This window comes from Ictidomys tridecemlineatus, unplaced genomic scaffold (assembly GCF_052094955.1).
Source record: "Ictidomys tridecemlineatus isolate mIctTri1 unplaced genomic scaffold, mIctTri1.hap1 Scaffold_616, whole genome shotgun sequence".
NCBI classification, from domain to species: domain Eukaryota; kingdom Metazoa; phylum Chordata; class Mammalia; order Rodentia; family Sciuridae; genus Ictidomys; species Ictidomys tridecemlineatus.
In genome coordinates, this window is record NW_027524228.1 from 20,641 (window position 1) to 34,965 (window position 14,325).

Genomic DNA, 14,325 nt, shown 5'->3' on the forward strand with positions numbered 1-14,325 from the left:
TATTTTTCCACTTCTTACTCCCTTGTTTTTCTTTTAGTTTTGGATCTGTAATTATGCAAAGGTTTGAATGTTTATAGCTTATGCACACTTGTTATTAATTAATTATTTTTTTGGGGGGTACCAGGATTGAACTCAGGAGCATTTGACCCAACCCCACCCCCAGCTCTATTTTGTGTTTTATTTAGACACATGGTCTCAGTGAGTTGCTTAGGTCCTCATTCTTAGTGAGGCTGGCTTTGAACTCATGATCCTCCTGCCTTAGCCTCCTGAACTGCTGAGATACATGAGTATGCCACTGTGCCCAGCTCATATTTATTTTATTTTTTGTTCTTTTAAATTATACATGACAATAGCATCTACTTTGACATATTTATACAACCATGAAATAGGTCTTATTCTAATTAGGTTCCAGTCCTGTATTTGTACATGATGTGGAAATTTACTGTGGTGTATTCGTATATGTGCAGAGCAAAGTCAGGTCAGGTTCATGTGACTGTCTTTCTTTTTTTCTGACCCTCATCCCTAAATTGTAGAAGATGTCAGAAGAGGGCAAGACCTCCCACGTTCCTGAATAAGCAGAATTCATATTGTTAAAACACCATACTACTGAAAGCACTCTACAGATCCAATGCAAGGATCTTTAATTCTTATTAAAGTCCCCATGATGTTCTTTATATAAATGTCCCATTCAATTTCACTGCCACAGACTCTAAAAGGGCATGAGGGATTGATAGAACATGTTCTATGGGTTCAGCACCTAAGGGACCTTCTAAGGCAGCTGTCTCCTACCAACATCTGGCTGAATTCTCCTAACATAACGAAGCAGAGATCAAGAGCCACATATTACAAATGAAGAAACTGAAGCTGAGACATGAAAAATGTCAAAACCCTGCAGGAGACACTCCTAAAAGAAACTCTCAGGCCCCACAGATTTTCTTTGGGCCCGAGGTTTGTAAAAAACCCAACAAGATTTATAGGCATTTGCCCTATGACATTCTTAAAGGCATCTTGCAAAACGAAGGCTTTATAGAAGCAACTGATTTATTATGTATATGTACATTACATGCCACAAATGTATACTTTAAATGTATATTTTAAAATGCATTTTTTAAAAAGAGGTAAGCCAGGTGGGACCTTGCAAGTCTGTAATCCCAGCAGCTCAGAACGCTGAGGCAGGAGAATTGCAAGTTCAAACCAAGTTTCACCAACTTAGGAAGACCCTGTCTCAAAATAATATACAGACAAATGGCTGAATATTTGGGTCAGTGGTTAAGCATTTGTGGGAACAATCCCCAATGCTCCCCACATCCCAAAATCAAATACAGAAAAAAAAAGTGTCATCCACTATTATGATTTTGGATGCAATTTTATTTTATTATATTTTCTCAGATAGCAAGAAATACACAGGCTCACACATTTGAATTGAAACTCTATTCTAGAAACCAGAACACATTACTTGATCTTTATGTAGTTTAGTTCAGTATAACACTAATGGAACTCATCGGGTGGGGATGCTTCTGATTGAATTCTATTTCATGGCTTATGAAAATTACAACCCCCAAAAAAGAGAAGAAAATGTCCCCAACATTGGCAGGCATTCTGCAATACAACTCTTAATACCCATATATATCTGAATTTTTCATATCTCTGGTTCTATATAAGGTATGTTGGCACCAATTTGGGTCTTCATACATGTACTTTGGATAATGGTGTCATCACATTCCACAATCACTGCTAATCTTCTGCCTTTTCCCCTCCTATCCAACCCCTCTGCCCTATGTAAAATTCATCTATTTCTCCCATGCTCCCCCTCCCTACCCCACTATAGTCAGCCTTCTTATATCAGAGAAACTATTCAACATTTATTTTTTGGTTTTGCCTAACTTCAATTCTCAATACCATCCATTTACCTGCAATTGCCATGATTTTATTATTGCTGAGTAAAATTGCATTGTGTATATATGCCCCATATTTTTATCCATTCATCCACTGAAGGGCATCTGGGTTGGCTCCAAAGTTTGCTGTTCTGCGTTGTGCTGCTATAAATATTGACATGGCTATGACCCTATAGTATACTGTTTTCAAGTCCTTTGAGAATAGTGCAAGAAGAGGGATAGCTGGGTGAAATGGTGGTTTCATTCCCAGATTTTGAAGGAATCTCTATACAGTTTTTCATGTTGTTTGCACCAATTTGCAGTCCCATCAGCAGTGTATGAGTGTGCCTTTTCCGCCACATCCTTGCAAACACTTGTTGTTTGTCTTTATGATAGCTGCCATTCTGACTGGAGTGAGACGATATCTTAGAGTGGTTTTGATTTGCATTTCTCTACTTGCAAGAGATGATGAACATTTTTAAAATATTTGTTAATTGATTCTACATCCTTTTCTGAGAACTGTCTGTTCAGGTCCTTGGCCAATTTGTTGGTTGGATTATTGGTATTTTTGGTGTTTAGCATTTTGAGTTTTTTATATGCTAGATATTAGTTCTCTATCTGATGTGTGAGGGGTAAAAATCTACTCCCAGGATGTAGGCTCCCTGTTTACCTCAGATTTTTTTTTCGAGAAGAAACTTTAATTTGAATCCATCCAATTTGTTGATTTTTGGTTTTAATTGTTGTGCTGTAGGCATCTTATTAAGGAAGTTGTGGCAGCCTAGCCCCATGTGATGAAGATTCTGGCCTACTTTTTCATCTATTAGATGCAGAGTCTCTGGTTTAAATTGTAGATCCTTGATCCCTTTTGAGTTCAGATTTGTGCATTGTGAGAGATAAGGTTTTATTTTCCTTTTTTTGAAAATGGATTTCCAGTTTTCCCAGCACCGTATGTTGAAGAGGCTATCTTTTCTCCAATGCATGTTCTTGGCACCTTTGTCTAATATAAGATAATTGTAATTTTGTGAGTTAGTCTATGTGTCCTCTGTTCTGTACCATTGGTCTACCAGCCTGTTTTAGTGCGAATACCATGCTGTTTTTGTTACCATTGCTCTGTAGTATAGTTTAAGGACTGGTATAGTGATACCACCTGCTTTGCTCTTCCTGCTTATAATTGCTTTAGCTATTCTGGGCTTCTTATTTTTCCAGATGAATTTCATGATTCCTTTTTTTATTTCTATGAGAAATGTCATTGGGATTTTGTTCATAATTGCATTCAATCATTATAGTGCTTTTGGTTGTATGGTTGTTTAGATAATATATATTCTGCCTATGCAAGAATAAGGTAGATCTTTCCATCTTCTTAGGTCTTCTTTTCTTTCTTTAGGATTCTGTAAGTTTCATTGTATAGATCTTTCACCTCTTTCGTTAAGTTGATTCCCAAGTATTTTATGTTTTCTTTTTTTGAAGTTACTGTAAATGGGGTAGTTTTTCTAATTTTCTTCTTGAGGCTTTGTCAGTGATATACAGAAATGCCTTATTTAATGTGTGTTAATTTTATATCCTGGTGTTTTGCTGAATTCATTTTTTAGTTCTAGAAATTTTCTGGTGGTGCTTTTTGGGGTCTTCTAGGTATAGAATTGTATTTTCAGCAAATAGTGCTAATTTAAGTTCTTTTCCTGTAGTTATTCCTTTAATTTCTTTCATCTGTCCAATTGCTCTGGCCAGTGTTTCAAGAAATATGTTGAATAAAAATGGTGAAAAAGAGCACCCCTGTCTTGTTCTAGTTTTTAGAGGGAATGCCTCTAGTTTTTCTCCCTTTAGAATGATGTTGGCCTTATGCTTAATGTAGAGAGCCAGTATGATGTTGAGGTATGTTTCTGTTATCTCAAGTTTTTCTAATTTTTTGAACATGAAAGGGTGCTGTATTTGTCGAAAGGTTTTTATGTGTCTCTTGAGATGATCATATGATTCTTATTTTTAAGTCTATTGATGTGATGAATTAACTATATTGATTTCTATATGTTGAACCAACCCTGTATCTCTGGAGAAACCCCACTTGATCTTAGTGCACGACCTTTTTAATATGTTTTTATATTTAATTTGCCAGAATTTTATTCAGAATTTTTGCATCTATGTTCACTAAAGATATTGGCCTGAAGTTTTCTTTCTTTCATTTGTCCCTGCCTGGTTTGGGGATCAGGGTGATATTGGCCTCAAGGAATGAGTTTTAAGTGCTGATTCTTTCTGTATTTTCTGAAATAAATTGAAGAGTATTGGTATTTTTGAATTTCTTTTTTAAAGGTCTTGTTTAAATTGGCAGTGTATCCATCTGGGCCTGGGCTTTTCTTGGTTCGTAAGCTTCTGATGGCATCTTCTATTTCATCATTTAATATTGGTTTGTTTATATTGTGTATGTCTTTCTGATTCAATCTGGGCATATCATATGACTTAAGAAATTTGTTGATGCCTTCAATGTCTTCTATTTTATTGGGGCATACATTTTCAAGATAATTTCTAAATATCCTCTCTATTTCTGTAGTGTCTGTTGTGATATTGCCATTTTCATTATGTATGCTGGTAATTTGAATTTTCTCTCTCCTTCTTTTCATTAGCATAGCTAGGGGTCTGTCAGAGAACCAACTTTTTGTCAAGGTTTAATTGTTAATTTTAATTCAACTTCAGTTCTAATTTTAATTATTTGTTGCCTTCTACTACTTTTGCTGTTGATTTGGTCTTCTAGGGCTTTGAGATGAAGTATGAGATTAATGATTGACTTTTGCTTCTTTTAAGGAATGAACTCCATGCAATGAAGTTTCCTCCTAGTACTGCTTTCATTGTGTCCACGAGATTTTGATATGTTGTGTCTATGTCTATTTTGATATGTTGTGTCTTGTTTAACCCTTAGAATTTTCTAATCCCCTCCTTGAAGTCTTCTGTAACCCATTGTTCATTCTATTGTACCAAATTGATTCACTCGTTGAACTGCTTATAGAACTTGAAATATTTCAAGTTTGTCTTTTCACGAGGTGGATGTGTCACTTTACATGTCTCCAAACATTAATATTTTATGAATATTTTACACATTTGGAATGTGTCATGGATGATACTTGAAACTAATTGTATTGGGGAGCTCAATCTATCTCATGGATAGAAAGCAGAGAGAATAGGAACCAGACTGTTTTCAAAAGCTTTTTTACCAGTCTTTTTGTCTCCCTTGTGTACAATCACCTTATGAGAATATCTTTGACAAGTCTGATTTGCATCTGGAATGTCCGCCAAATTTCACATTCACTGATGGCAGAAAAGTTAGGAGTTGGGCTTTTATTCAGTGCTTGGGTTATGGTATATATCCTTCACTTCACTCTGATATGAAATATATATATATACTGTTTTTAGACTTATGTATTTTCCTCTGAATTAGATAATGGAAAGTATCTTTTTTTGCCTCTTTCAATGCTTTATTCATTCACATTACTAAATACAGTTTCACTCTATGGGTTCTTTTTTTTATTGTTGGTGGTTCAAAACATTACATAGTTCTTAATACATCATATTTCACAGTTTGGTTCAAGTGGGTTATGAACTCCCAATTTTACCCCGTATACAGATTGCTGTATCACATCAGTTACCCTTTCATTGATTAACATATTGCCTTTCAAGTGTCTGATGTATTCTGTCTGTCCTATTCTCTACTATCCCCCTCCCCTCCCCTCCCCTTCCCTCTTCTTTTCTCTCTCTACCCCCTCTACTGTAAATCATTTCTTCCACTTGTATTATCATGTCTTACCCCTCCTTTCCTTTTATATGCAATTTTGTATAACCCTGAGGATCACCTTTCATTTCCATGCGATTTCCCTTCTCACTCCCTTTCCCTCCCACCTCTCATTCCTGTTTAATGTTAATCTTCTTCTCAAGCTCTTCATCCCTACCCTGTCCTTGGTTACTCCCCTTATATCAAAGGAGTTATTTGGCATTTGTCTTTTAAAGATTGACTAGCTTCACTTAGCATAATCTGCTCTAATGCCATCCATTTTCCTCCAAATTCCTTGATTTTGTCATTTTTTAATGCAGAGTAATACTCCATTGTGTATAAATGCCACATTTTTTTTTATCCATTCATCTATTGAAGGGCATCTAGGTTGGTTCCACAATTTTGCTATTGTGAATTGTGCTGCTATGAACATCGATGTAGCAGTGTCCCTGTAGCATGCTCTTATTAGGTCTTTAGGGAATAGACCGAGAAGGGGAATAGCTAGGACAAATGGTGGTTCAAATCCCAGCTTTCCAAGAAATCTTCATACTGCTTTCCAAATTGGCTGCACCAATTTGCAGTCCCACCAACAATGAACAAGTGTGCCCTTTTCCCCGCATCATCTCCAGCGCTTGTTGTTGTTTGACTTCCTAATGGCTGCCAATCTTACTGGAGTGAGATGGTATCTTAGGGTGGTTTTGATTTGAATTTCTCTGACTGCTAGCGATGGTGAGCATTTTTTCATGTACTTATTGATTGATTGTATGTCCTCCTCTGAGAATTGTCTGTTCAGGTCCTTGGCCCATTCATTGATTGGATTATTTGTTATCTTATTGTCTAATTTTTTGAGTTCTTTGTATACGCTGGACATTAGGGCTCTATCTGAAGTGTGTGGAGTAAAGATTTGTTCCCAGGATGTAGGCTCCCTGTTTATGTCTCTTATTGTTTCTTTTGCTGAGAAAAAACTTTTTAGTTTGAGTAAGTCTTATTTGTTGATTCTAGTTGTTAACTCTTGTGCTATGGGTGTCCTATTGAGGAATTTGGAGCCCTACCCCACAGTATGTAGATCATCACCAACTTTTTCTTCTATCGGATGCTATGTCTCTGATTTAATGTCAAGCTCCTTGATCCATTTTAAGTTAACTTTTGTGCATGGCGAGAGATAGGGATTCAGATTCATTTTGATGCAAATGGATTTCAAGTTTTCCCAGCACCATTTGTTGAAGATGCTATCCTTCTTCCATTGCATGCTTTTAGCCCCTTTATCAAATGTAAGATAGTTGTAGTTTTGTGGATTGGTTACTGTGTCCTCTATTCTGTACCATTGGTCCACCCGCCTGTTTTGGTACCAGTTCCATGCTGTTTTTGTTACTATTGCTCTGTAGTATAGTTTGAAGTCTGTTATCGCTATACCGCCTAATTCACACTTCCTGCTTAGCATTGTTTTTGCTATTCTGGGTCTTTTATTATTCCATATGAATTTCATGATTGTTTTATCTATTTCTACAAGAAATGCAGTTGGGATTTTGATTGGCATTGCATTGAACTTATAGAGAACTTTTGGTAATATCGCCATTTTGATGATGTTAGTTCTGCCTATCCATGAACAGGGTATATTTTACCATCTTCTAATGTCTTCTTCTATATCTCTCTTTAAGGTTCTGTAGTTTTCATTGTATAAGTCTTTCACCTCTTTTGTTAGGTTGATTCCCAAGTATTTTATTTTTTGGGGGGGATATTGTGAATGGAATAGTTGTCCTCATTTCCATTTCAGAGGATTTGTCGCTGATATACAGGAATGCCTTTGATTTATGCGTGTTGATCTTATATCCTGCCACTTTGCCGAATTCATTTATTAGCTCTAATAGTTTCTTTGTAGACCCTTTTTGGTCTGCTAGGTATAGAATAATATCATCTGCAAATAGTGATAATTTAAGTTCTTCTTTTTTTATTTTTAGGCCTTCAATTTCTTTTGTCTGTCTAATTGCTCTGGCCAGTGTTTCGAGGACTATGTTGAACAGAAGTGGTGAGAGAGGGCATCCCTGTCTTGTACCAGATCTTAGAGAGAATGCCTTCAATTTTTCTCCATTCACAATGATGCTGGCCTGTGGCTTATCATAGATTGCTTTTACAATGTTGAGGTATAATCCAGTTATCCCTAATTTTTTTAGAGTTTTGAACATAAAGGGATGCTGTACTTTGTCGAATGCTTTTTCTGCATCTATCGAGATGATCATATCAATATATGGAAATCAATATATAGAGTGTATCTTATTACATAATTAAATTCACTCTCTTACATCACAGTCAGTTAACTAACTCTTAATTCAAATTAAAAACTGAATAATAGTTTGGTCCATGTTCTATTGATCTAACAATTTTTATTTCAGGAGCCATTGAAATTTGGGGATGTGGCTATTGATTTCTCTAAGGAGGAATGGGAATGCCTTAATCCAGCTCAGCAAAATTTATATAGAGAAGTGATGTTGGAGAACTACAGCAACCTAGTCTTTGTGGGTGAGCATAACTTTCCTTCAAAATTTCTAATTATCATTATTTAGCTCTCTTCCCTTTAAGTATATCTTTTGGGAACTTCTTCACAAGAATGTGTTGCAGATTTATGCTTTCAATAAAAAACATGGGGTAGTTTTTGGTGTCGAAAAGAAAATGTTAATGATGTTTCTTTTCATCCTTAATGTTTTCTTTTTGTGGCATGATATATATCTTTCACTTGACATATGGTTGACTTAGAGCAATGCAGTGATGTCAAATCCTGTGGCCCACATATAGTAGAGGACATAGTTTAGGTAGAGGAGGAAGTCTAAATTCAAAAAGGTTCATTGAGATATAATCCAACAGAAAACTTTTATAGAAGCTTTGAATTTTTTCTCTTTTTATCATAGAAAAACCTGTCCTGTGTTTTGTGCTTTAAAATTATGTAGTATCCTGCTTTTCCTCCATTAATGTTTCCATACATTCAAATTAACAACAAAACACTCCCCTTGCCTTGTGAGTGTCAATATTATCTGACAAGTCTTCCATTATTTAAAAAATATTTTTAGTTGTTAATGAATTTCTTATGTATCCATATATGATACTGAGAATTGAACCCCAAGCCTCACACATGCTAGACAAGCTCTCTAACACTACAACTCTAGCCCTTTTTCCATTATTTGCAGGAAAGTTTTGCACATTTCTGAAGACCTCTAGGTCCACCCATTGTAATACATTACTATCATAAGTAGTGTCTCTAATCTTATTTGTACATTTTTTCATAAAATTTTCTTTATCAGTGTTCTTTCTGATATGTGTAATGGATTTTCTGTGAAATTATCTGCCATTAAATGAATGTCAAGTTGGACAAAGACTGCTGTTTTGAGAGATGGTGTAAGTTTTATTTGAGTTAGAGGATTTGTAAAATAAAACATCTGTGGATATTTACAATTTGGTTGTTTTTTCCTCTTTTTTAAATTGTGTACAGTAGGTTCCATGTTATGGAATACACACACACACACACACACACACACACACACACACACACACACTGTTTTGGACTTATGTATTTTCCTCTGAATTAGATAATGGAATGTTAATGGAAAGTATATTTTTACATAATTAAAGTCACTCTCCTACATGACAGTTGGTTCTACATATAGCAGAGGACATAGTTGAGGTAGAGGAGTAAGCCTAATTTAAAAAGGTTCATTAAGACATTATCCAGCAGAAAATATTTTTGAGAAGCTTTGAATTCTTTCTCTTGTTATCATAGAAAAACCTGTCCTGTTTTTTGAGCTTTAAAATTATGTAGTATCCTGCTTTTCTTCCATACATTAAAATTAAAAACAAAACACTCCCCTTGCCTTGTGAGTGTCAATATTATCTGACAGCTCTTCCATAATTTAAAAAATATTTTTATTGTTAATGAATTTTCTATTTATCCATAAATGGTGCTGAGAATTGAACCCAGGGCCTCACACATGCTAGACAAGCTCTCTAAAACTACTCTACAACTCCAGCCCTTCTTCCATTATTTGCAGGAAAATTTTGCACATTTCTGGAGACCTCCAGGTCCACTCATTGTTATACATTACTATCATAAGTAAGTGTCTCTAATCTTATTTGTACATTTTTTCATAAAATTTTCCTTATCAGTTTTCTTTCTGATATGTGTAATGAATTTTCTGTAAAATTATCTGCCATGGAATGAATGTCAAGTTGGACAAAGACTGCTGTTTTGAGAGATGGTGTAAGTTTAATTTGAGTTAGAGGATTTGTAAAATAATACATCTGCGGATATTTACAATTTGGTTGTTTTTTTCTCTTTTTTAAATTGTGCACAGTAGGTTCCATGTTATAGTCTGGGTTTCCTCATATCATTTAATTGCTTCACAAACTAAGATATGTGTGATTCTTGTTTGTATTCCCAATAATATTATATGTGTTTTTGCGTGTATAAATATTAAGCCTCTTTTGTCCATGACTTTTGTATTTTATCTTGATTGGCTTTTCATTCGTCCATGTACGTAGAAATTAAAGTTTTCTATGTGTAATTGTATTGGGGATTTATGGCTATGATACTCTCATCCCGAACTACACCCCAAGCTTCTTTCCACTCATATTTGGAGAGAGGTTATCACTAAGTTATTGAGGATGTCTGGAATTGGCAATTCGCCTGCCTCAGACTTCCTAGTAGCTGAGATTTCATGCATGCTTATCATTTGTATAATGATGAGCTTGTTCTTATTTCAAGGATAAAGACCACATTATTTTAAATGTAGCTTTGAGAAATGTTGCAATTCTCTTTCTTTTAATTTTCATTGTAATCAAAACCACAAAATAAAACTTACTGTTTCCAAAATTTTAAATATACCGTTTAGTAACAGTAATTCAAATTGTTATGCAATATACCTCTGCAAAGTTTACATCTCAAAAAAAAAAATGCCTAGGAAGCAAGGTCCCATTTCTGTCTCCTCATCACAAAACTATTCTCTTTTTTTCAGAAAGCTTCTTTTTTAGTTTAGAGATGTCATGTTCGTAGAATTCTGCAGTATTCTTTCTGTGACATTTCAGTTAACCTAGTGTACATATATTTTTTAAAATATATAATTAGAATAAATTCGTTGACTTCAAAAAACTATAGTTTCTATATTTCAATATGGCTCATCGTTCTTTTCAAGGGATATTTGGTTTGTGTCCCCCATGATAACAATGTTGAATAACAATGTAACAACACTGGTGTGCAATGTTTTTAATTTGCTATTGATTTGAGGTCTTATTGCCACACTCACTAAGAACTCTGTCTACCTGACTCCATGTTTGTATTTACAATTGAATGCTGTAACTTTTTGTATATTTTTTTTAGCAGGAAAATAGTCTTATTTGTATTTTGGGGGATATTAATTCAATTTAAAACAATAGATTTCTCTGCAAAAAAAAAATTTAGCAATAGGAGGTTGATGAATACTACATGAAGCCTCTAGTTAACTTTAAGTAGTATAAACATCTTTAAATTTAATCTTTCAATTTTGAACAACAGCATGCCCAAGAGTGTTCAATCAACTGACACATATTTAGGGATTTTTGAAAATTCCTACCACTTTTGTTTTCAAATATTTATTCCATGTTGGTTACAAAATAACTATCACTTAAATATTTATTCACCTTTGTTTTAATATATAAAATTGATCTAACCAACATAATATCCCACTTGTGATTAAGAACAGGGATTCTATAAGTCTATAGTAGTTTCAAAATATTTTCAAATTCTTATGCTTTGCAATTACCATTTTGCTTCAATGTATTTCCCTTTTCAGTAAGTGGGGATTTATGTCTCTTAGTATGACAGTGATTCTTTGTTTTCATTCAACCCTCTCAGTGTTTTCTTTGTGTGTTTTGGAAGTATGAAGTACGTAGTGAATGTATTTACTCTTAATTCAGAACCTAAGGGAAAGGGTACTTTTCTCTCTTTTGCCATTTTTCAAAGTTTTTTTTTTTAATTTAAAACGCTTTCTATGTCCTAAAACTGTCTTAAACTATGTTTTGTGTACTATAATTTATACAGCCCAGGTTTTGTTCTATCACTTTTGTATGTGTCATTATTATATCCTTTTGCTTTCAGTATGTGTGTGTTCTTAGATTTAGAGTATCCTGTGGAGTACCTACAGTTGCAATATTTAGAGTTAATTCAGATATCAAAGTTTTTGTTTTGATCAGAATTTTGTAATCTTGCAGTTGACACAAAAACTCTAAAAATGAAGAATCTCCTACTCATACTTCATATGAGTATCAACTTGACTTCACTTTATTAAAAAACTGAATATATTTATGTGTCCTTTTAAAATTATATTATTATTACAGGTATATATGCCTATTAATAGTATTGTTGTTATGCTTTTTTCTTTCAAATTCTATTGCAAAATTACATGTTTGGAGACCCGTCATTACCATAAAATAGAATTGTTTTTGCCAAGAAATCTTTACAATTTTATATGACTTATGATGCTGTGCACTTACATTTTATTATGAAGGATTACCTTTAGTACATTTTGGAGAACAGATCCAGTGTTCATGAATAGTATGTGTATTTTTATATGTTTAAAGTCTTCATTTTTCTTCTCTTTTGAAAGGTAGTAGCTGTAAATATAATGTCTTTGTTGATAATTTTATTCTTTTATCCCTTGAATATAGATAGACTCGAATTCCTTCCTGTGTTTGAAGTTTTGACTCAGGGTTTCACAACTATATAGTTACACATTTTAGGTGACCCATCTTTTTTTCTTGGATGCTCTCAGTATCCTGAGTTTTTAAACTTGGATTAAAATCTACTTTGAGTCTTTACAACTTGGAGAAAACTGAGCTGCTTGGATGTTTTATTTTTCCTATTTTCTGAGATGTGTTTATTACTACTAGAAAGAGAACTTAAGGGCAATTTAGCACTTTGCATTTTTTACTTTGTCTGGCCTTCAAATTTTGATAGTCTTCCTCAACCTCCTATGTTACTATGTACAACCACCCCTGACTCTTCAGACATTTTCTTTTTTTTTTAAAGAGAGAGTGAGAGGAGAGAGGGTGAGAGAGAGAGAGAGAGAGAATTTTTAATATTTATTTTTTATTTCTCGGCGGACACAACATCTTTGTTGGTATGTGGTGCTGGGGATCGAACCCGGGCCCCACGCATGCCAGGCGAGCGCGCTACCACTTGAGCCACATCCCCAGCTCTCTTCAGACATTTTCTAAAGAAAGTCTTTAAACATACATTTTCTGATTATTACTATTAACAATTCTTGACTAATTTTTATTCTGTTTTTTGTGTGTTGGTTTAGTTCAGTAAACTTCTTTTAAATGATAATTGACTATTCCTTTTGAGTAATTCATAACTTTGATTACAGTTGATTTAGCCATGTTTTTTTTCTGTTGGTAAGCAGGAAGCACTTTTTGAACAGTCCCCAAATATTCAAATGTTTCATATTTTTATTTTTTAATGAAACAGAAGAGTTAGTAGAATTTGAAAATATATTCTGAAGAAAGAAAATCTTTGTGTAACAGAATGTATTTTTCTCTACTATATTACTCTCCATAGTAATGTACTCATCTTGAATACAGTGAACACAAAGATGATTAGGAAAATTTTCAAAGTAATTTTCTGTGTGTATTTTTATTTGATTTATATATTTCTACAGTAATGATAGACTAAATGTAATAATCCACTCCAATGCTGATGATATTTTTTGCTGTAATTTCTTAGGTCTGCAAAATATACTCAGCCCAGTACAGTAAGTAAACATGTTTGTTATTTTTATTTATTACAGCCATGACTTCTCATCAATCTCGAGAAATTTTACCAGAGCAGGGAATAAAAGAGAGAGAAGGAAGATATGGAAAGTGTGACTTTGACTATTTACATCCAAGAAAACAATGGGAAAATATAGGTGAGAGTAAAGTTAAAAAATCGTATTACAATAGACAAAATCAATCAGTAGTTTCTATTTATGATAGAAATTTTATGGTGAAAAGACACCAGAGAAAATTAATATCTGAAACAAAAATTCAATGTATTCCAATTATTTTGACGAGTTTATATGTCTTTAAGAATAAATCCACAGCCATTTTTGAATTGAAAGGCAATGTGGAAAATTTGAAATCTAGTCCATGCATCAGTTTTTAACTTGGCCAATTATAAAAGTAGCACTCATTTAAAATTCCAGTCAATCATTTTCACAGAAAAGATATTTCTAAAAGTGATTCTTTGGGGAGTTTCTTTATAAAATGTCCATTTTTCTGAAGCAAAAGATTAATTTCTCCTTGTGCCAAAATGGACAATATTAAGAATTGTAAAAAAGTTTCTACTTCCCCACTATTGCTCAATGACAATTCTGATACAGATTTCTGGAAAGTGCACTATATAAATAATGCTATAAGTAACACATTAAGCCATGTCTCTATCCTGAGTAATGACCAGTATATTTACCTTGGTGATAAAAATTATGAATATAGAGAAATCCTAGTCCTTTTTTAAAGGAAATTTACCAAGATGAAAAATGTAGGAAAGTCTTGATTCAGTGATCAAAAACTAGTATTCATTAAAATTTTCATAGCCAAGGCAAAACCTGCAAGTGTAAAATATGTGAAAGGGCTCTTAACCACAGTGCAGAGCTTGCTTAATACAAGAAAAATTATAGAGAAAGAAAGCCCTATAAGTAC